Source organism: Chionomys nivalis, chromosome 12 (assembly GCF_950005125.1).
Source record: "Chionomys nivalis chromosome 12, mChiNiv1.1, whole genome shotgun sequence".
NCBI lineage: Eukaryota > Metazoa > Chordata > Mammalia > Rodentia > Cricetidae > Chionomys > Chionomys nivalis.
In genome coordinates this window covers 40,482,765-40,503,163 of record NC_080097.1, presented here as the reverse complement: position 1 = coordinate 40,503,163, position 20,399 = coordinate 40,482,765, and the positions used below count along the sequence as shown (strand labels likewise).

At 45.0% G+C, this 20,399-nt stretch overlaps 1 long non-coding RNA gene across 2 annotated transcripts in view; it reads left to right on the top strand.

The window, feature by feature from the left end:
* The window catches only part of LOC130885108 (uncharacterized), a 107,869-nt gene that overhangs the window by 32,060 nt on the left and 55,410 nt on the right, over positions 1–20,399 (top strand). The window contains exon 4 of one of the 2 annotated variants that reach the window (XR_009058134.1): positions 14,561–14,603. The exons of the other annotated variant lie outside the window; for it this stretch is intronic. This is a non-coding gene — a long non-coding RNA (uncharacterized LOC130885108). Of the gene's footprint in view, positions 1–14,560; positions 14,604–20,399 lie in introns of those variants that run through there. 2 annotated transcript variants of the gene reach the window in all.

Genomic DNA, 20,399 nt, shown 5'->3' with positions numbered 1-20,399 from the left:
TGAGCTGGGTGTGGTAGCTCATGTTTACAGTTTCAGCAAGGGGACTGAGGGTGCTGGGCAGGAAGGTCGCCTGGACTCTGAACCTTCTGTAGCTATGCACTGAGTTCTGAGCTAGCCTGGGACAGAGTTAGACTCTTTCTCACTCCACACACAGCACCCTTTGCCCAAACAACAGAGAACAGCGCTGTGCGGCACTCTCCTTAAATACACGAGGCATCTGTGTTCTAGAACTCACGGCTCCCTGATGCCACATAGAGGGAAAAACAACAACAATAACAACAAAACCTCTAGCAAGGCAGTGTGCCATGTGTCTTTAATCTCAGTACTCAGGAAGCAGAGGCAGGTGAATCTCTGTGAGTTTGAGGCCAGCCTGGTCTACAGACTGAGTTCTGGGATAGCCCTCTTCTTGAGCAGGCTTCTCACGTGTTGAGGAATCTGTTCAGGTCCTTGGCCCACTTTGTTCTCACATTGTGTATTGTGACGTGTGTTCTTCACACGTTCTGTAAACTAGCCCTTTATCAGATGTGGCCTCTGCAAATCTTTTTTCCCCATCTATGTAGCTTTTTGTTCTCATTCTTTTAGCAGTATCTTCTGCAAAAGTAGCGTTTTAAATTTGAACAAAATACAACTTTTTAATTCTTTCTCTTAGTAGCATCAATGAATACTTGGAAAGAAAACATTCAAGAAGATGTCTCATTTTGTCCTTTATGGTGACTCATTCCTCTCATCCCAGAACTTGGAAGGCTGAGGCAAGTAGATTGGCCTGAGTTTGAGGCTATCCTGGTCTACATAGTGAGTCCCAGGCTAGCAAGGATTACAAAATAAGACCTTGTCTCCAAGCAAGCACATAACAAAAGAGAGAGAGAGAGGAAAAAAGAAAAAGGAATATGTGTAACTATGTGTTAGAGAGACAGAGAGAGAGAGAGAGAGTCAGCCTCAGTGGTAGAGTGTTGCTTAGCACGCACAAGGCCCTGGGTTGAATACATGGCATTGGAAAAAAAAAGAACCATGTGCTCTTTCTAGCAGAATAGTCCCACTACCTTGGAACATAGTTTGGCTATGTCTTACAAAGCTAAAAAAAAAATCTTACTATACAATTAAATAATTATAGCTCTTGGTATTTAATCAGAACAGTTAAAACAACATGTCTTCACGAGAATATACGCATGTATGTTGATGGCAGCTTTCTCCTCCATGAACAAAACTTGGCATTAATCAAAACGTCCTTTAGTGGGGGACTAGTAAACACATTGCAGGTCATGGGCACGATGGGATATTATTCAGCACTAAAAGATAGATACCGAGCCATAAAAAAAACTGTAGACACAAATTACTAAGTAAATGAAGCTAACGTGAAAGCTACCTCCTATGCTATTACAGTTATGACATCCTGGGGCAGCGGGGGAGGAGGGAGACAATAAACAATTCAGTGATGTTCGGGGTCTGGGCGGAGGGGCCAATGAAAGCACTCTATGGAAAGTAATAGAGGATTCCTATCACGATTCATTTATCAAAACCCCTACAGTGTATCGTACTGATGTTAAAACATAAAGCAAATCCCGGAGCCTGGGTGATGGTGACTTACTGATGTTGATGTCACTGTCAAACAGGGCTCATGGGGCACTTCTGACTGAGACAGCTCCTGCAGCAGACTCCCAAACTTGCTTTGTTTGCATAACAAATGTGCCTCTGTGGTGCAGGGCTGTGACAGTGGGGGAGGTCTGTGGGGGCATCTGGGAGATCTCAGCTTCCTCTGCTCAGCTTTGCTGTGGACCTAAAGCTGCTGTTTACACAACCTGCTTAAAAGTGGTCCTGATGGCCACTGTGTGCTTTGTGAGCCTCGGAAACTAGGGAAGAGCAAATCAGAACCACATGGAGGGGCTGCGGAGATGGCTCAGCAGTTGGGAGTGCAGGCTGCTCTTACAGAGTCTGGAGGTCAGCGTCCACACCAAGCCACTCACAACTGCCTGTAACTCCAACTCCAGGGGATTCGAGGCTCTCTTCTGGCCTCAGAGGGCACTTGCATGACTCTGTGCATTCATACGTGCACGCGCGTGCACGCGTGTGTACACACACACACATGCACACACACAAGAACATCAAGATTTCATCTCATCTCAGTCAGAATTATTAAAGGAAAAAAGATTCTGGTGAGGATGTGGGCAGCCAGGAAAGGCACACTTACACAATGCTGATCAGTATGTAAATTGGTGCAGCCATTATGAAAATCAGTATGGAGGTTCTTCAAACAATTCAAAAACCTAAATGAAACAGGATTACCGTAAGATCCAGCTGCACCACCCTTGTGGACACGCTCAGAGGTGTCTAAGGTGGAAAACTACAGAGACACCTGCATGTCCGTGCTTTTGGGGGAACACTGTTCGTAAGAGCTACGTTTTGGAAAAAGCCCAAGGACCTGTCAACAGATGAAGGATAAAGAAAATGCAGTGTCTCTCCACAGTGGAGAAGTGGAGGAATGAGATGGTGGTCACAGGAACATGGGCGCCACAGGAGAGCGTCTTGAGGAAAAGAAGCCAGAATGGCAAATGTTCCCTGCGCTCCCTTCTCCCTCGTGGATCGTATGTGTTTATACACGTGACGTGAAAGGCATCTGGACAGCAGGGAGAAAGGAAGAGAAGAGAAAGGAGAGGGTTGGGGATAAGTATGCTCAGAGTACATAGTACACTAGACCGAAAACTGTGACTCTGGACAATGAATCCACGCTAACAAAAAGTGTGACAGTCTTTTCTTTCTCCCCCATAGCCTTTAGTGAATGTGTAAAAATCCCAAAATATAGTCTGTACAAAGAAAAATCATTCAGTCCTGAAAAAGATAATTCTGATCGATACTATGACACGAGTGAGTCTTAAAAACAGCATGAGGCGAAGTGACACAAGTCGAGAGGAAGCAGCAGGTATTGTTTGGTCCCTAGGAAAGGCGGCTCAGACAGAAAGTGGAAAGGATGTTACGGGGCGGGAGGTAGGTGGACTCACTGTGTGGTGGGCAGAGTTTCTCGCTGGAGAAGACAAGTGAGTTCTGGAATAGATGGTAGTGATGGATGCTCAACCATTTGGACCACTTTTTGCTACTGTTTTTGAGATGGGTTTCCCTCTGCGACCTTAGCTGGTCTGGAGCTCCGTGCGTAGACCAGGCTAGCCTCAAATTCACAGAGATCTGCCTGCTTCTGCCTCCCAAGTGCAGAGATCAAAAGTGTGCACACACCCACACAGCCAGTCCTGCCTGGGCAGTTTCAGCATAGCTGAAAGGTGTACTTAGAAAAGCTAAAGTGGACTTTTCTGTGTTGTGTATGCGTGTTTGCATTTTGCTTTTTGTTTTTGTTTATGTATATTTGTATGAGTGTGAGTGCGTGCGGAAGCCAGAGGTCAACATAGTGTGCCTTTTCCCAGTTCTTTATTTATTTGTGTGTTTTTACACACACACACACACACACACACTGCTTGGGTGCATATGTGGTGGTCAAAGGACAATTTCAGGAGCGAGTTTCTCCTCCTACCTTTTGATCTTGGGGACCATGCCCAGGTGGTCAGACTTGGTAGAAAGTGGTCTTACCCTCCTGCCAAGCTATTGAAAAGGCCTCTCCGGCTTGGTTTTGAGGCAGGGTCTCTCACAGTCAAGGCTAGGCTTACCAGCCAGAGTGCCAGGAGTCCCTTCTCTGTTTCCCAGTATCTCCCAATGTCGTGATCAGAGGAGCATGCAGCTGTGCCTGCCTTTTTAACATGGGTGCGAGGGAATTGAACTCGGGCCCTCAGGATCATACAGCAAGTGCTTTGCTAACTGAGCCCCTCATTATCCCAGCTTCTGTGATATGTGCTACCACAATAAAATGATTGCTATCGATAATAATAATAATGATAATCAATAATGCATAAAGAAGCCCTACAAACTATACAAGGAACTCAATTCTAGGAAGTTCAAGGCTAGCCAGCCTTATGTGGAGACAGGTAGAGTGAGTACAGCAGTTACTGTGATGGATGAGGAAAGGAAACCAAAAAAAAGAAAAACCCCAGTGTCCATTTCAGGGAGTTTAAAAGGGGGGCACATGGGTAACACTTGCGAGGGAAGTCAAAAAAGACAAGGTTTTCTTTTTGGGAAGGGGAAATTGGACATATTTTTAGTGTGTAGGGCAGATGGAGAGGGGGGATGACCGTGGGGGAGGGGAGAGCCAAGGCACGTGGGGGAGTGAGGAGAGAGAGGCAGCAGGGAAGAGCAAGTCAGCCTTGGCTGCCTGAGGGACACCTATTGCCCTGGGAACAGAAGGAAGAGAACCAAGGCTGGGTGAGGAAGGGAAGCACCTGACAGGATTCGGAGCTATGGATTGTTCCGCCGTCTATCCCCACCCCAGCTCAGCACCACCAGTGTTCTGCCCGTGCCAGTGTCTCTGAGAGGATTCTCCCCTGAAAACTGAGCCTGCTGTCACAAATGGCCATTTAAAAACATTTCCATTGAAAATGTCCAGGTTTGATCAGACAGGGGTTTACTCAAGACCTCCAAGGTCTGCTCAAGAGGCAGTGTTTTGCTTGCAGTGCCTCTGAATTTGAGAACAAGTCACCTGGGAAACATTTGCATTTTTAAGTTTTCTCTGTGTCCTGAATGTAAGAAATGCACCTGGGAAATGAACGCATTTGAGCTAAAATTACGTTGGAAATAAGAGTGCTATCTGTTTTCTTTCCAAAAGTTCTAGCTCCCCCCCCTTTTCCTCCCCAGATTAAATGGAAACTTTCTTTTCATTCTGCAAGGAAAGCTGATTTCAGACTTAGATAGCTAAATTAAATATATTCACACACATCTGATGGATCAACATTTTGTGAGTAGGAGGAAAATAATTGGAACAGATTTCTTTGTCTGTTCTGAACAGTGAAAATTGTGTTATTGTTTGTCAGTCCGTGATGATAAGATTTGAGACGATGCTAGGATGTACCGTCTCCTTGACTGAGGAATCAAGGCCGTGGCTGAAGGCCAGGCAATACCATGGCTTTACCCTGTGCTTTGAGAAAGAGCCTCCTCCATCCACCCCTGCCCTTTCCTCTTTCCTTTGTTCCCCCTCTTCTCTCCTTTCCTCTTCCCTTCTTCCTCTCCTTCCTGCTCCCTCCTTCCCTCTTATGCTCTTTCTCTCTCTTTCTATTTTTTTTTGTCTCTCTTTGTTTGAGACAAAGTGTTGCTCTATAGCCAGGCTGGCCTAGAACTCACTGTGTAATCCCAGTTTGGCCTGCTGGCTGCATCTGCCTCAGCCTCCCCAATACTGGGATTACATAGATGAACCATTATTCAAGGTTTAGAGACGCCCCCCTCTTAAAAGGAAAATTGTAAATAGGGAAGAAGTGGAAGGCATCATTAATATTCAAAGATGTATTAATAAATTAAAATGTCACAGATCCCATTTCATTTTATCAAATTAGCAAGGCTTGTAAAAGCAGTGCTTAAGGATGAAGTGGAATGAAGGATTTTATGGATTAGCTAGAAAGTGGTTTAAGTTTTTCAAAAAGCAATAAAAAGTTATGTATTAAAGTCTTACCATGGCTTATCTTTTTCATAATTGTGAGAGGATGGCATTTTTAATATAGTTTAATTCTTTGAGAATTTCATAGACTGTATTTTGATTGTATCCATCCCCTCTCCCCCAGCTCCTCCTAGGTCTAACCCCAACTTCCTCCCGCTTCATGTCTTTTTGTTGACTAATTGATTAATCAATTGCTTTCAGTGACCCTGCGTCCAGTTTATACTTCCCATTTACTCCTGAGTGGAGGATCACCCACTGGAGTGATCCTGGAAGAAAACTGACTCTCCCTCCCCAGGATAGGCGTTAGAAGGATGGAAACGAGCTTTTGTGCCAGGACTGAAGAGATAGCTAATAGGTTAAGAACATTTGTGTTCTTGTAGGGGACTAGACCTCGATTCCCAGCACCAACATGGTGGCTAACAACTCTCTGTAACTGCGGCGCATAACGCCCGTCTGCGCTCTCTGTGCCGCCATACCGTTCGCAAGCCGGGCAAGGGGCTGGAGGTTGAAACACACAGACTCACAGACAGAGAGAGACACGGATCATCCTTGAAGCCAGAATGCCCCAAAAATGTCCCCTTTATTGTGATCAGGGACAGCTTATATAGAGATAGCCACGCCCCAGCCAAACGCACCAGAAACCATTTCCCTGCCATCAGGAACGCCTGAGGGTCTCGTTCTCAGAGCAGCTGTAGGCACATATACTATAACTTTTATACCTGTTTAAGAAATTCATGAAGGGGACAGAGAGGTGGCTCAGCAGTTAAGAGTGAACCCTGCTCTTCCAGAGGACCTGAGTTTGGCTCCCAGCACCCACATCAGCTGGTTCACAACTGCCTCTCGCTCCACCCGGAGGGTCCGATGCCTTCCTCTAGCCCCCACAGGCACCCACACACTTGTACCACGCATTCACAAGATACACAGAGGCACACAAGTAAAAATAAATGCTTATGAAGAATTTTTCATGATGTGAAAAAAATGTTCCAAAATGGTAAATGAGTCAGTATTATTTCTATATTAAAATATGTTCTATGTGTGTAAAGACTATCAACTGTCACAATTTAAAGTAAATATCGAGCTGGTAGGGTTTTAGTGATTTTTTCCTATAGTTTTTTTTTTTTTTTTTTAACAATGGGTGACATTATTTTTTTTTTTAAAAAAAAAACAACTGTGGGGCTGGAAGGATGGCTCTGTGGTTATTAAGAGCCCTTGTGTGGCATTTGAGGACTGGAGTCTGCATTGCAGCAGCCTTATAACAAGCTGAGCATGCCCCAAATGACTATATTCCCAGACCCAAGAGGGCAGAGATGGGGGATTCCTGGGGCTTGCTGGTGTCCGGCATAGCTCAGAAAACATGAGGCCCCATAGATTTTCTAAGTAATGCTCATTAGCTATGGGAAAAAATAAACAATATAAGAAAGGGAAAAAAATAGTCATTTTGAAAACACTGCCATCTAGAAATTTACTTTAAATTTTGACCCTGCCTCCGAGGAATCGGGAGAATCGTGGAGGAGGATATTCAGCCTGTGTACTCATACAGTCCCAGAGACATACACAGACAAAACAATCACACACATATATTTTTAAAACTCCAGCTTGAAGATCTCTTCTACTAAAGGAAGAAATGTTCCCTTTGAACACTTTTTGATAACGTTTAAATCCTTGTAGTCCAGGAAACAGGCCCAAACATCCAGCTCCGGGCAGCTCTTCGCTCAGCAGTCTTGGTAGAATGCAGGTGCTGAGAACACAGTGGAAGGGGTAAGGCCAGGGCCACCTCCAAAGTGCCTCTCCCCCGGAGGCTGCAAACAACAGAACTGGAGGCTGAAGTCCAGATCAAAGGTTCCAGGTTGGTTTCTCCCGAGGCTTCTCTTCCAGGCTTGCACACACTGGCCCTTTATTTCTCATCTCCCTTCTGTGTCAGGAGCCAAAAGTCCTTTTTTGCCTCTGTTTAGTGTGAGACGGGACTCTCACTCTGTAGTCCAGTTTGACCTCAAATTTATGATCTCCCGTCTCTGCCTGGCTAGGGCAACACCAGTCACACTGGATTAGTCAACCTTAATGACCCAATTTTAATTTAATTACCTCTGTAGAATACAATACAATCCTGTTCCAAGGCACCAGGAGATTGGGATTTCAACTTTGGAATCTTAGGGTACTATAACTCAGCCCATACTATCGAACAGTTAAATAAGCAACCAAGAGGAGGAAGGGCTTGCTGCAAGGAGCCAGAGAACCAAGCGCGCCCCTGATCTCAGCGGCCCTGGTTGTTTCTAGGGAAGTGGTGTGCTTAATCAGCTCCGACACTTGCTGACCTGCTTCCCTTCTCGGAGTGTGTTCCAGTGTTTCTAAGTTCTTTCTTTAGCAAATGCACAGACATTGAACAAATTTTCATCGTGTTATGAGGAAGTATAACTGACATGCAAATTTTATCTTCAGGGTGTCGGAGAATGAGTTGTTTATTCTCTGAGGCCTGCTATTACAAAGTCATTCACTCTCTTTCAGGGCCAAGAGATCGGGTGTGAATCGGTACCTGCTGAGTTCCCATATGAGGCTGCTCTGATTCCCCAGAAGGGCTTGGCTGCGTCCAAGTCCCTGGGACTGTAAACAAACAAGGTCTGGGGCATAAATTCTGCCCAGGATAATAACATTTCTGAGATGTATTTTTAATAAGATTCAAAATTGAGAATAATCAAAGGATTATTTTTGTTACCTGGATTTATTTATTTAGTGTGTTTATGTGTGTGCCCAAGTACGTGCAGCGGTCAGAAGACAGCTTGCCTTGCGTCAGTCCCAGGGATTGAACTCAGGTCATCAGTCTTGACAGTAAGTGCGTCTACCCGCTGAGCTGTCTTGCTAGTCCCAGAGAATCTCTTTTTCATTTCCTTTTGGTTCTGTGGCTGAATCTAGAGTCCCGTACTCTAACACTGAGCTGTGTGTATCTCACTCCAGGAGAATACTGGTTTATGCTATCATAGAGTCTCACTAAATGCACTGTCTGCTCCCTATAAGCCTCTCATTCTAGTCTCAAATCCTTCATCGCACGTGACAGGCTAGAAACACACTTTCAAAAATAAGACAGGTTCTTGGTGCTGAATAGATCACACCTACAAAATGTTTTTAGACTGCATTCATACACCTTGTTCTTCTTCCATTCAAAGAAGAGAGAGAATTTTGCACAATTGCTTAAGATGCAATAGAAAAGCCTGGTGATCAAGGGCCTGGGCTCTGGAAGCAGCTTCACTAGCTCCTTGGTGTGTTAGCTACTTCTCTATGACTCTAAGGAAGTCCCTGACAAAAGTAAGGGAGGGAGGGAAGGTTGGTTGTTTTGGGCTCCTGTTTAAGACACATTCTATCATGGTAAGGAAATCCTGCTATCAAGAGCTTGAGGTAGCTGGTCACATTGGCTGTATAGTCAAGAAGCTAAGAGAGGTAAGTGCTGGTACTCAGTATGTAGTCTAGGACCACAGCCGGTGGACTGGTACCACACACATCTGGGACAGACCTTCCTTCTTCAATGAGCTCCCTCACAGACTTGCCCAGAGCTTGTTTCCTAGGTGATACTAGATCCTGTCACGTCGACAATGAGTATTCACCATCACAGATGGTGAGAATGAGATGGGTGAGCCCCAGGGACCCCCAGCAGCTGCCGGTGTGTGCAGTGATGGCTGCAGTATCGGGCAGCTGCTGATTTGGACTCCTTGGCACTTTCTGTCTTGACGGTCTTTCTTTCTTGCCCCTTTTCCATGTGTGTTGTCTCCAGACTTGGCTCTCGCTCATTACCAAGGTCTAGTTCGACGTCACCGCCAAGTGTTGACCGCTTATTGCTCTCTGTGGGTGAAACTCTGAGAAGGGAAACATTTGGTCTCTTACTTGTTGGGGATTCTCTTTTCTGTAACTAGCAAATATAAATTGTGTACGTTTGAGAGATGAGTTGTGTTTCTCCATTAGCTTGTAAATATTCCTATCCCTTGGCTTCCTCTAACAGCTAGGGTCTAACGGTTGGGTGAACAGTCCCCGTAGGAGAATTACTCCCATGCTAGAACCAGCTCGGCACTACTGGCTGCTGCTTCTGCTCTTTGTATTTGCTTTGTTCCATCATCAAGGCCCTGTGGCCCTTCCCAATGTACCACCCTCTTACTTCTCTCCTTTGCTAGCCTTCCTTTACTAAAATGCATCAACTTCAAACCTCTAGGGTCTTATAGTTTGGGCTCCTCTGGTTTGGCCCTGATATTTACTTTTCATCTGACATTTCCCTACCCTTACGAATTACTGCTTGGAAAATGGGCCGTTTTATCCACGTATCTTTTAAAAAGTCACGAGGTAGTTAACTGTTCCCGTGTTCTTGTCTACTGCAGATTGTCCTAGCATTGCTTACGATGGTGTTTTTGTCATTCGCTCTTCTCCAGTTACTCCCCTCTACCCATGCACTAGCTTTACTGGTTGTGTTTCTCTATGGTAGACTATATAGAGGCTTTTCAGTCTTCTTGTATCCCAAGGAACTCCCAATATTTCTTCTTTTTCCTACTACCCCATCAACTTATATGCTATACCAGTGAAACTAAAGATGGCTCCCACAGTGTGTAAATGGTGAGTCCTTCTTCTTAGTGACCACAGCGGGCTTCTTGTAATAGTTTCTCATTCCATTTGTACTTATTTTGGTGTCAGTTAGTGTCATCAATTCTCAGCCCTCTGGAACATGCTGCATGCTTAATAGTTGTGTCCTGGAGAAATGAAGGAACAGGCTGGAGAGATGGCGGAGAAGTTAAGAGCGCTAGCTGCTCTTTCAGAAAGCCGGGTTCAGTTTCTGGCACCCACATGGTGGCTGTGGGGGATCTGATGTCCTCTTCCGCCCTGTATGCATGTAGCGCCCATACAAGCACTCAGGCAAAACACTCACACTCATAAGAAATAAAATAGAACCTCGGAAAGAAGAATAACAGAAGGCTCAAGCAAAGCAACTCACTGAAAGCAGTGACACCCTGTTTTTCTTGGTCTTCTGAAAACCTGCTTTTGAACTCATGTTGTAAAGCACACTCACGGGGGCCAAAGGCTGTGATTGACAGTGAACCACTTCCTGGCCATTGACTGAGGATAATAATTACCCTCTCCAGACTAGTTGTAGCACCTATGAAATCTCAGAATGCCATTGCAAAGACTTTATCTTTTTAATTTTTTTTTTTTTTGGTTTTTCGAGACAGGGTTTCTCTGTGGTTTTGGAGCCTGTCCTGGAACTAGCTCTTGTAGACCAGGATGGTCTCGAACTCACAGAGATCCGCCTGCCTCTGCCTCCCAAGTGCTGGGATTAAAGGCGTGCGCCACCACCGCCTGGCTATCTTTTTAATTTTTAAAGTTGTATTTATCTGTGCTGGAAAAATGGCTGAGCAGCTAAGAATGCATATTGCTCTCACAGAGAACCTGGGTTTGGTTCTCAGCACCCCACAGCCTGTGGCTCACCATTGCTTATAACTCTAGTTCCAGGGGAAGCTACTTCCTCTTCCGGCCTCCACAGACATCTACACATACTCGATTCACCTGAACTCACACAGGTCCACATATGCACATAAATATAAATTTTTAAACAGCTTAAAAAACATGACATTTGTTTATTTGTGCATGTGTGGGGATGTGCATGTGTTGATGTCAGAAGGCGGCCTGCAGGGACTGATTCTCTCTTTCCACCTGTGGCATCCAAGAATCAAGTGGGTTATCAAGGCTTCCATCTGCTGACCTATCTCTCTGGTCCACTATGATTTCTTGCTTCTGGATAGATCACAGTTGGAAATGATTTTAAATTACATTCCTAAATACATTGTATTCTGCATCTCTTCTAGAAAGAGACAGAAGTTTATGTAATTCACTGGATGTGCAACGGAAAGTACAAATGATCAAGGGCCTGGGCTCTGGAGGTAGTTCTTCGTGTCTAGGAGCTAGCCAAACAGTATGCAATAAACCCTTAAGATTTTAGCTAGTGCCGGGTGGTGGTGGCGCACGCCTTTAATCCCAGCACTCGGGAGGCAGAGGCAGGCGGATCTCTGGGAGTTCAAGGCCAGCCTGGACTACAAGAGCTAGTTCCAGGACAGGAACCAAAAAGCTACGGAGAAACCTTGCCTCGAAAATCCAAAAAAAAAAAAAAAAAAAGGATTTTAGCTCGTGTTATTACCAAAAAGCATATGAAAGTATACTGCTATTTTATTGTCCATATACCAGGAAAGTCACTGGCACCTAACTGTGGCCACCTGTGTTTGAGTGATGAGCAAAGGGTCAACATTAGATCTGTGTCTGTGGGCAGGAACCAAGTTTTTATCCACGTGGAGAGCCAACACTCTCAATATCTGAAAGATTTTTCATAATTTGATTTCTATTGGAACATTAGAAGATGGTAGCAGCCGCTAGCACCCTCGGAAATGGGAGGCTGCTCCGAGGAGCCTGAGAGACTCACAAAGGCTTCACGGGGAGGTGGCATCAGCAGAGGGAAGATGGGAAGGGAGGCTGAGCCTGCAGTGAGCGAAATAGCTCTGGAACAACCGAGAAAGGGCAGGTGTTCTGGGAAGATGCGGTTTCATGGAACTGGAAAAAAAAATGGTGGCAAGGAGAGGCGTGCATGGAAGAAAGTAGTGGAACTGGAGTTGCAGTGGCAAAAACGGTGTGAGAGCGCCGGCTACGGCAGACAAAGGCACACGTTGTTGCTGAGTAGGACCAGTCCTCAGGCTGCTGGGAGGCTCGGGCCACCATGGGGTTTACCACACCCTGTAGCCTCCCGCTGGGCTGCTGCTGCCACTTACTTGGCCGCTTATTCTACAAATACCATGGCTGTGCCTGGGTACCAGCCGGGCAGCTGAGACGGAGGGCAGGGCGGCTGACCCCGAGGGTATCGTGGTTGACACTGAGCGCAGGATGGTATTCAGCTGCTTGTTGGTATTATTATTATTTTCTGGATTAAGTCTCCTGGAAAGTTTTCCGTGGTTCAAGCTGCCGCCGGAGGCCATGTTGCTGTGTGAGTTTACTGCTGCCGCCAGCAACTGTATTGAAGTCCATGATCTTCGTCACCACAGGAGACTAGGCTGATTGATGCCCATGAGCTCAGCTGCCGCAGGGAAACTATGTGGAAGTCCACAATCTGTGCTACCACCAGCTGCCACGGGCAAGGAACTCACCTGGAAATGAGAGACACGGAAGGTTTCTGTGACAACCCCTCCTCCTGCCCCCCAAAAGCAACAGCCTACACAAGAAGCCATTGAAGAGATTCCTTAAAAGCTGTGATAAAGATGCTGATTGTCGCTGTCACAGTTGATGGCTTCTGGTGGGGATGGATGGAAAATGACTCTGTTTTCTTTAAGGGACTGGCCACTGAGACTTTAAGCCAGGCTCCAATGAGTATATGGGTAACACAGATTGGATTTGGTGGATTCGGGGGCCAGGGGAGGGTGCAAGTCCTGGGAGAAATGGGAAGCAAGTGTGATCAGGGTACATTTTATAAATTTCCCAAATAATTAATAAAAATATTGTATGGGGGGTGTTGAGGTGAAATAGACACAACATAAAGTTACCATTTAACCATGTTTGAGTGTTCCTTGGGCACCGAGAATGTTGTTGTGAAGCCATTACCCCTTTCATCTTCAGAACTAAAACCCTGGACCATCAAATGGCGCTCTGTTCTCTCCCAACAAGCCCAGCAATGAGCCTTCTCTGTGCTTTTGAGGGTTTGGCTGTGTAGGCATTATGGTTTCGTGAGGTGATCTTGGTCTGCCCTAGTGTGTCTGGTTCTCTGAACTTGCCTGTTGCCGGAGTTCACCACGCTGCAGCAAGTGATGGATCTCCCTCTTTAGGAGACCGGGTATTTTGTTCTCACAGTTTCAGCGGGTGCAACACCTTTCTTTACTGGGTATGATGGCACTTGTCTATAGCTCAGCTGAAGCAGGAATATCATCAAGTTTGAGTCTGGCTTGGGTTACATACACACATACACACACAAATAAAAAAAAATCCTTTTTCGTCAATATACACATGGAAATTCCTGTTTTTTTTTTGTTGTTGTTTTGTGGGGTTGTTTGTTTGCTTGCTTGTTTTTTCTGAGACAGAGTCTCACTAAGTAATGTTGGCTGTTCTGGAACTCATAGAGATCCTCCTGCCTCTGCCTCCTGAGTGCTGGGGTTAAAGACATGGGCTACTACCACCTGGCAGAAGTTCTTGTTTTGTTTGTTTGTTTTCTCTTAGTAACTATAGCTGATTAAATCAGGGCTCTGTCTTCATAAAACAAACAACTTCTGTGCCCAAGTTGTTTGATGGCTCAGATAACAACAGAAGAAAACAAAACAAACAAAAACCCCAGCCAAGCCTAGTGCTAAACTCGTGCAATCTCAACACTTGGGATTGCAGAGGCAGGAGGATTACCACAAGCTTGAGGTCAGCCTGGGCTACACTGTGAGGTCCAAGACAGCCAGGGCTACATAGAAAAAACTTGTTTCAAAAAAAAAAAAAATCAGCCGGGCGGTGGTGGCGCACGCCTTTAATCCCAGCACGCGGGAGGCAGAGGCAGGCGGATCTCTGTGAGTTCGAGACCAGCCTGGTCTACAAGAGCTAGTTCCAGGACAGGCTCCAAAACCGCAGAGAAACCCTGTCTCGAAAAACCAAAAAAAAAAAAAAAATCAAACTAAAAATACGTTTTTTCTTTATCAGTGTGTATGTGTATATGTGCATGTGTGCTTGTGTGTAAAATGAGTTTACCATTCTGATTAAGAAGTAAAGAGGACTTAATTGGAATGTGTAACTCTCTTGTCCTCCAGCCTCCTCACCACATCATTGTCTCCAATACATTCCCTGACCCCAAAAAGGAAAGCTATGGCTTCCTTGATAATATTGAGGGGGAGCTGACCAGTGCGCCCTGGCCCTGCCCGGCATCAGCAGCAAGGTGAAATGGAAGGTTCTTCCACCTGTCACCGTGTGACTTGAAGCTTTCCAAGTGTTTATCTCCCAGTAATTGCTGAGATTATTAAATTGCAGCGTGGGCTAAGGAAGCTTCTAGTGTGTGTTTTTGTATTGTAGCTTCATGTCAGACAGCGAGCTGCTAATGAGAAAGCCAGCGGGGATGCAAAGGGCGGAAGAGCATCGAGCAGTCTTGGCAGCCGAAATGCATTGTTAAGACGAAGACCTCGCTCATGAGCCTGGGACATCCACAGAGTAAGGATGGCCCCATCCCCTTCAAGGGAAGGGAACTTTAAATTGGATTTTATTTTATTACCCAAGGTGGAAGAAACAGTTTTGCAGTTAGGATTTATACCCTGCCTAGCGCAGGAATTAGATGATGTGATTGAGAGAATGCTAAAGCATGCCATTTAGGAAATGTGAATAGAATTTCTCCCACTTGTCTTTTGTTGTCCCAGCGCTGACCTTTCCTCTGAAAATATTAACGGAAACCTTCAAAAAAGAACATAAAGTCCCCCGGCTGCGGGAACGAGTTTAGAGTGGCTGCGTGCTAGTGGCTTGTGTTTTCTACCGAGGGCTGGCGAGTTCACCGAGCTCCTGTAATTAGGATTTTCTTGGCTTGTAAATAGAGTAGCCATATGTTCTAGATTTTTTCTGGGGCAGTCCCAATTAAAATATTCCTTCCTGTTGTTAGACCATGTGTGAGACCATGTGTTTTGCGTTTTTTTTTTTTTTCTTAGTGTCGAATGTGGTCAGCTTTCCCAAAATGGTCAGTATTTCCCTGATGTCTGTTTCCATTCAAGGTACAAAGAGCTCACTGTGTAGGGGTGGGGTCAGCATCCTACCCACTGTGTGAGACTCAGACGATTGTCTATGTGTGTCCACGGACCCCACTATGATTTCTTTGGGTGCCTCCACGGGCCTCACTTCTCTCACATCCTTCTCCATCCACTGTGACAACCCTGGACAGCACACTGTTTACCTCTGTGCTCATTATTGTCTGTGTGCTAACCTCCTCTTCTCAGCACACTTTACAACCTAGGAGGCAGCCTGGAATGCTAGCTTCTCAGGAGGCCGAGATAAGAGAATCACAAATTCAGTGTTTGCCTGGGCCATGAGGTGAGTTCAAAGATTACCTGGGCATCTTACAGAGACTCAGTTTGAGATTTAAAAAAGCAAAAAGAGGATTGGGGTTCTAGGTAGTTTTGCCCTTTGCAAGCTGCCTGAATCTGCATGCCACCACATCGGGCAGCCATTTATATTTGTAATCTGTGCAGCGGTATCTTCTGCTTTAGTTGTACGGAGGAGTGCCATGCAGATTCAGGCAGCTTGCAAAGGGCAAAACGAACTAAAACAAAAATTCCCGGATGCTAGTGTTACCTGTGTGAAGCAGAATTTGCTTGCAGCTGTAAAACCAAAGTCAACTTCAGAAACAAATTGGACACACAGATGCAAAAACTAATTTAAAAAATTGCCATTTTCAACAGTTCAGCATTAAAGCTTTTGTGTTTATTAAGCCAGCCCCTAAAGCGTTTTGGTTGGCTGTCTTATGAACACACATTATACATTTAAGACTGGTAAGCAAACCATATTAATAAAAAGACCATTTCTCCCTGATTTATACTGTTGGAATGTCACATAAAATTGAATTTTCCGGAAATATTCTCTGCTGGGACAATTGGGAAGGCCTCTGATTTGCATCAAACTTGCAGCCCTTTAGTTTTGGGGGTTGAGCTTTTCACTTTCTCACATGACACAGCGCACCACCACCCACCCACCAACTTTCCTGAAGTTTTCAACCCGTTTCTTCCTTTTCCCATTCTGCAACGGCTCTCTATGGATGCTAAGTTAAATTGAGTGTTTTCATCCTGGCTTTCCAGGAAGACATAATATGACCCTATTCTAGATAGCCACATATCTCCCCAGCCAAACCCCAGATCTTGCAACTCAGGACAAGACCGGGAGCCTCTGCTTCCTCCTCTCCTGCCCTTGACAGGTCCCGCTGACCATGCTGCAGGGGGTCACTTCCAATCTCTTGAAGAGTTGAAAGCCATGTGCCAGCCTGCTCAAACCCACCATGTGCCCTTCTGTGTCCTGTGTTACATGTCCTTAACTTGGAGACTTCCGCCTAGAGCCTTTATTAGCATCCTGAGTTCACACTGATCTCTTTCCACAGGTTTATAATTTAGTGTTGCCTGAAAGGTTTCTTTGTTCTCTGGTCTTCCCAGTAGGATCATGGTCTTCCTGCTGTGGTCATGATCTTCTGCATCCTCCCCCCTCCCCGTCCTCCTCCCTACCTCCAAGTTTATGCTGGTCACTGGGATCTGCTCTTGAAGGATAAAAGGAGTCCTTAATGGTAGCTACAGGCTCGAATCAGTCCTGATTCCAATCCTCACTGAATTCTCTCTTCTAACCAAATCACTTTTTTATTTTTTCTTTTTGAAACAGGCTCTCACTCTGTAGCCTAGGCAATCTCCTGCCTCTGCTTCCCAAGTCAGTACAAGGCACACACACACACACACACACACACACACAAGATTATTTTTTCTAAGTATGATTAAATGTAATTAATGACATCTTAAGGAATAGTCTATAAAATGAGAACATTCCGCAAAATCATAATTTTTATTTAAGCATGTTTTGAAGGAGCCTTCAAGACATCATTTTATCTCAAAGGAAGCTATTTTAGCAAAGGGACAATTCAGTTGCAGCTCTAGCTTCTGGCAGGCATGCCAAGCTGGTGGAGGCCAATTAACGAGGCCTCGCTGTAACCGTTCGCAATCTTGAAGCCTTTGTTCTTTTCAAGTGTGTCCAACTCATTCCTTCCTCCATACCCACCTCCAACACAATCTTTCCTGCACCATTGACTTAAGTCACAGCCTCTGCCTACACATCACAAGGCCTTCTTTCTCCACCTTGGGCAGAATAATGTGCCTTCCGTGATAAGAAATTAAACTAACAGACTTTGGCTTTTGTGTGTTTACTTCTCTGACCCTAAAATGCTGAATCTTCTACTGGACTTGGGTCAGGAATTTTCATCTTCCCCAAGCCCAGAGAAGAATTTTAAGAAAGGAAAAGCCCTTTTAACAGAAGAAACAAATCAACAACCCTGTCCTCGAATCTTATTGCTTACTGTCTTGGAAGTATTTTTCCAGCTGATATCCTGAGACTTCCGTTACTAATTTAATGCTCACACCTGTGTATGTAACGTTCTCAACTCATTTTTCCCAGCAGGGGAGTGAACAGACATCTTCAGCCTCTCCCTGCGGTCCTTGGTGCAAGGGTCTTGGCCTGAGTTTCTGCTTTATTCCTCCCATATCTTCCTGGGCCCTGCACCCGAGACCCTTCAAGTGGCACACATACTGCCCATCAGCATATAAAATATTTATAATCTCATTGCAATGTTTTTCAGACCTGTGAGTTATTTAAAATGTGTTGCTACCAGACGTGGTGGCAGACGTCTGTAATCCCAGCACTTGGGAGGTGCAGGAGTTTGAGACATGACTGATACATTTCAATTATCTATGGACTTTGAGACCTGTCTGACACAGGAAACCTTATCTCTAAATAAATAAATAAGTAAGGGCTGGTGATAATTGCTCAGGGGGTAAATAGTATTTGCTGCCAAACCTGATGGCCCCAGAGCCTACATGGTGGAAGAGGAGAACCAATTCCTGTAAGTTTTCCTCGGACCTCCACATATGCACATGCATGCATGCATGTAGGGGTATGCACCTAAAAGGAAACACGTTTAAATGAAAATAAATAAGAGTTGGTGAGGTGGCTCAGAGTTAAAAGCATACATTGGTTCCTAGCACCCATGATGGATAGCTCACAACTGCCTATAACTCCAACTCTAGGGGGAGCAGACCGAGTGTGTATGTGTGTGTGTGTGTGTGTGTGTGTGTGTGTGTGTGTGTGTGTGGCTTAATTTCCAAAACTTCTGAGGGATTTGCTAGCTATTTTCCTGTTATTCATTTTAAGTTTGATTTGACTTTAGATAAGGTATACTCTGTGTGATTTCAAGTTTGGTGGGACTTGCTTTTTGGCCCAGTGTGCAGTACGTTTTGATAAATGGCTGTGTGCTACTGAAAACTGTCCATGTAGCACTTGTTACGTGTAGTGTTCTGTGGACTTCAGTTAGACTGATGGTGTCTTTGTTGAGTTTTTTCAACTTATTCTATCAGTTATTGAAAAATGTATTGAATTCTTCAATAACAGGTTTATCGAATTCTCTTTCTTTGTCAAATACCTTGTTGCTCTCTCTTTAGCTTATTAAAGTTTGTAGAGGTTGTCAATCATTTTATGTTCCTCTTAAAAGGCAGACAGAGTACAGAGAAATCACCCTAATCCTGGCAAGACTATCCTTTAGGCTAATTTAAGGTTGGTCGGGTAGGTGTTGGCCTTATTAGTAGGCCGTCTGTGGTCTTTTAAATTGGGCATTACCAGTGCACACAGGTCTTGTGATCACGTCTCCTTAGTAGCATGCTGATACAAAGAGCTCTACGCAGCCCCCCAGCCTCCCAGTCCCCCAGGTAGCTCGCCTCCCTTGACTGACTTGCAGTCGGTGCCTGCGCTGGCTCAGCTCTGGAGTTGGCAAACACTTCAAGGGGGAAGTTCATGCTGTCTTGTGGGTTCACTTTGTGCTGTTCTCTGGGCCTAGTACCACCAAGTCTTTGCCCCTTTGGCAGTTTTGAGCTTCACTCTGTCTCTTCACGGCTCAGTAAAGCTGTGGCTTGCTGTGCTTCCTGCACCAGGAATTGGGTGGGGATGAATCTGGAACCATCATAGTGTGACTGCCTTCTCTCCAGTCTCATTTGTACGGGTCACTTTCTAATGCAGTCCGAGGCTGCTTCTTGTATTTTGACTTCCTGCTAGAATCTTTCAGGGGAGGGAGTTTCCATATAATCTACTCTGTTACAGCTGGCTTCCAATGTCTTTCTTGTGCATACTTAAGTGCAGAATATATTACAAACTTAAAAGACTAGATAAAACCACATGGGAGAGTGAAATAAGGATATTACAAAGGCAAAAAGACTGAATTATGAGCCATAGGATGGTTGTCTTAATCAAGGTCCCCCATAAGTCTTTTTGAACTCATTAGTCTATTTGGAACAAACGCCTTTTTTTTTTTTTTTTGTCTTCATGGCTTTTTATTTTGTCTTGTTTTGTTGGTTTTTGAAACAGGATTCCATTGCTTACTTCAGGTTGGCCTTGAACACACCAGGTAATCCAGTTTGACCTTGAACTCACAGTGATCCTCTCCAAAGGGTTAGGAGGACAAAGGGTTCAGATTAGAAATAGACCTTGACACCAGCTAAATTTTGTTCTTCGACAAGAGGTTTGTACTTGGTTGAGAAAGCCAATGATGCTCTTGTTAATATTTATTTATTTACTCTTTATGTACCTGTGTCTGAGTGTGTGTCTATGTGCCACGTGCATGCAAGAGGCCAAGGAGGTCAGGAGAAAGTATCAGAACCACTGGGACTAGAGTTACAGGTGGTTTGGAGGCACCAGGTGGGTGCTGGGAATCAAACCTGGGTCTTCCGCAAGAGCTGTAGAGTCTTACCTGCTGAGCCATCTCTCCAGTCTGAGAAAGCCAATGTTTCATCTCTCGACTACTGCATAAAAGTCATGTGATCCAGGATAGCAAACCTCTTCCTTTACCCATTTGGTTTTGTTATTTGTCAGTCGAGGCAGATGGCCACCAATGTCCACTTCCCCCAAGTCCTTACAGGAGCAAGCAGGATATAAGTAAACAGAGAAATAGTGTCTGAAGGGCTGCCTTATCTTCCTGACAGTGTGTCTGGTGTAAGCTGAGATTTAGAAACAAGGTTCACCCTGTATCTTTATCTTCCCGGAGTCATATCCGAACTTTAACACTTTTCCAACTCTGGGACAGTTTCTACTCAGGCTCTGTTTTTCTTTCCTTGTCTTAATTAGAGCTGTGGATTGACAT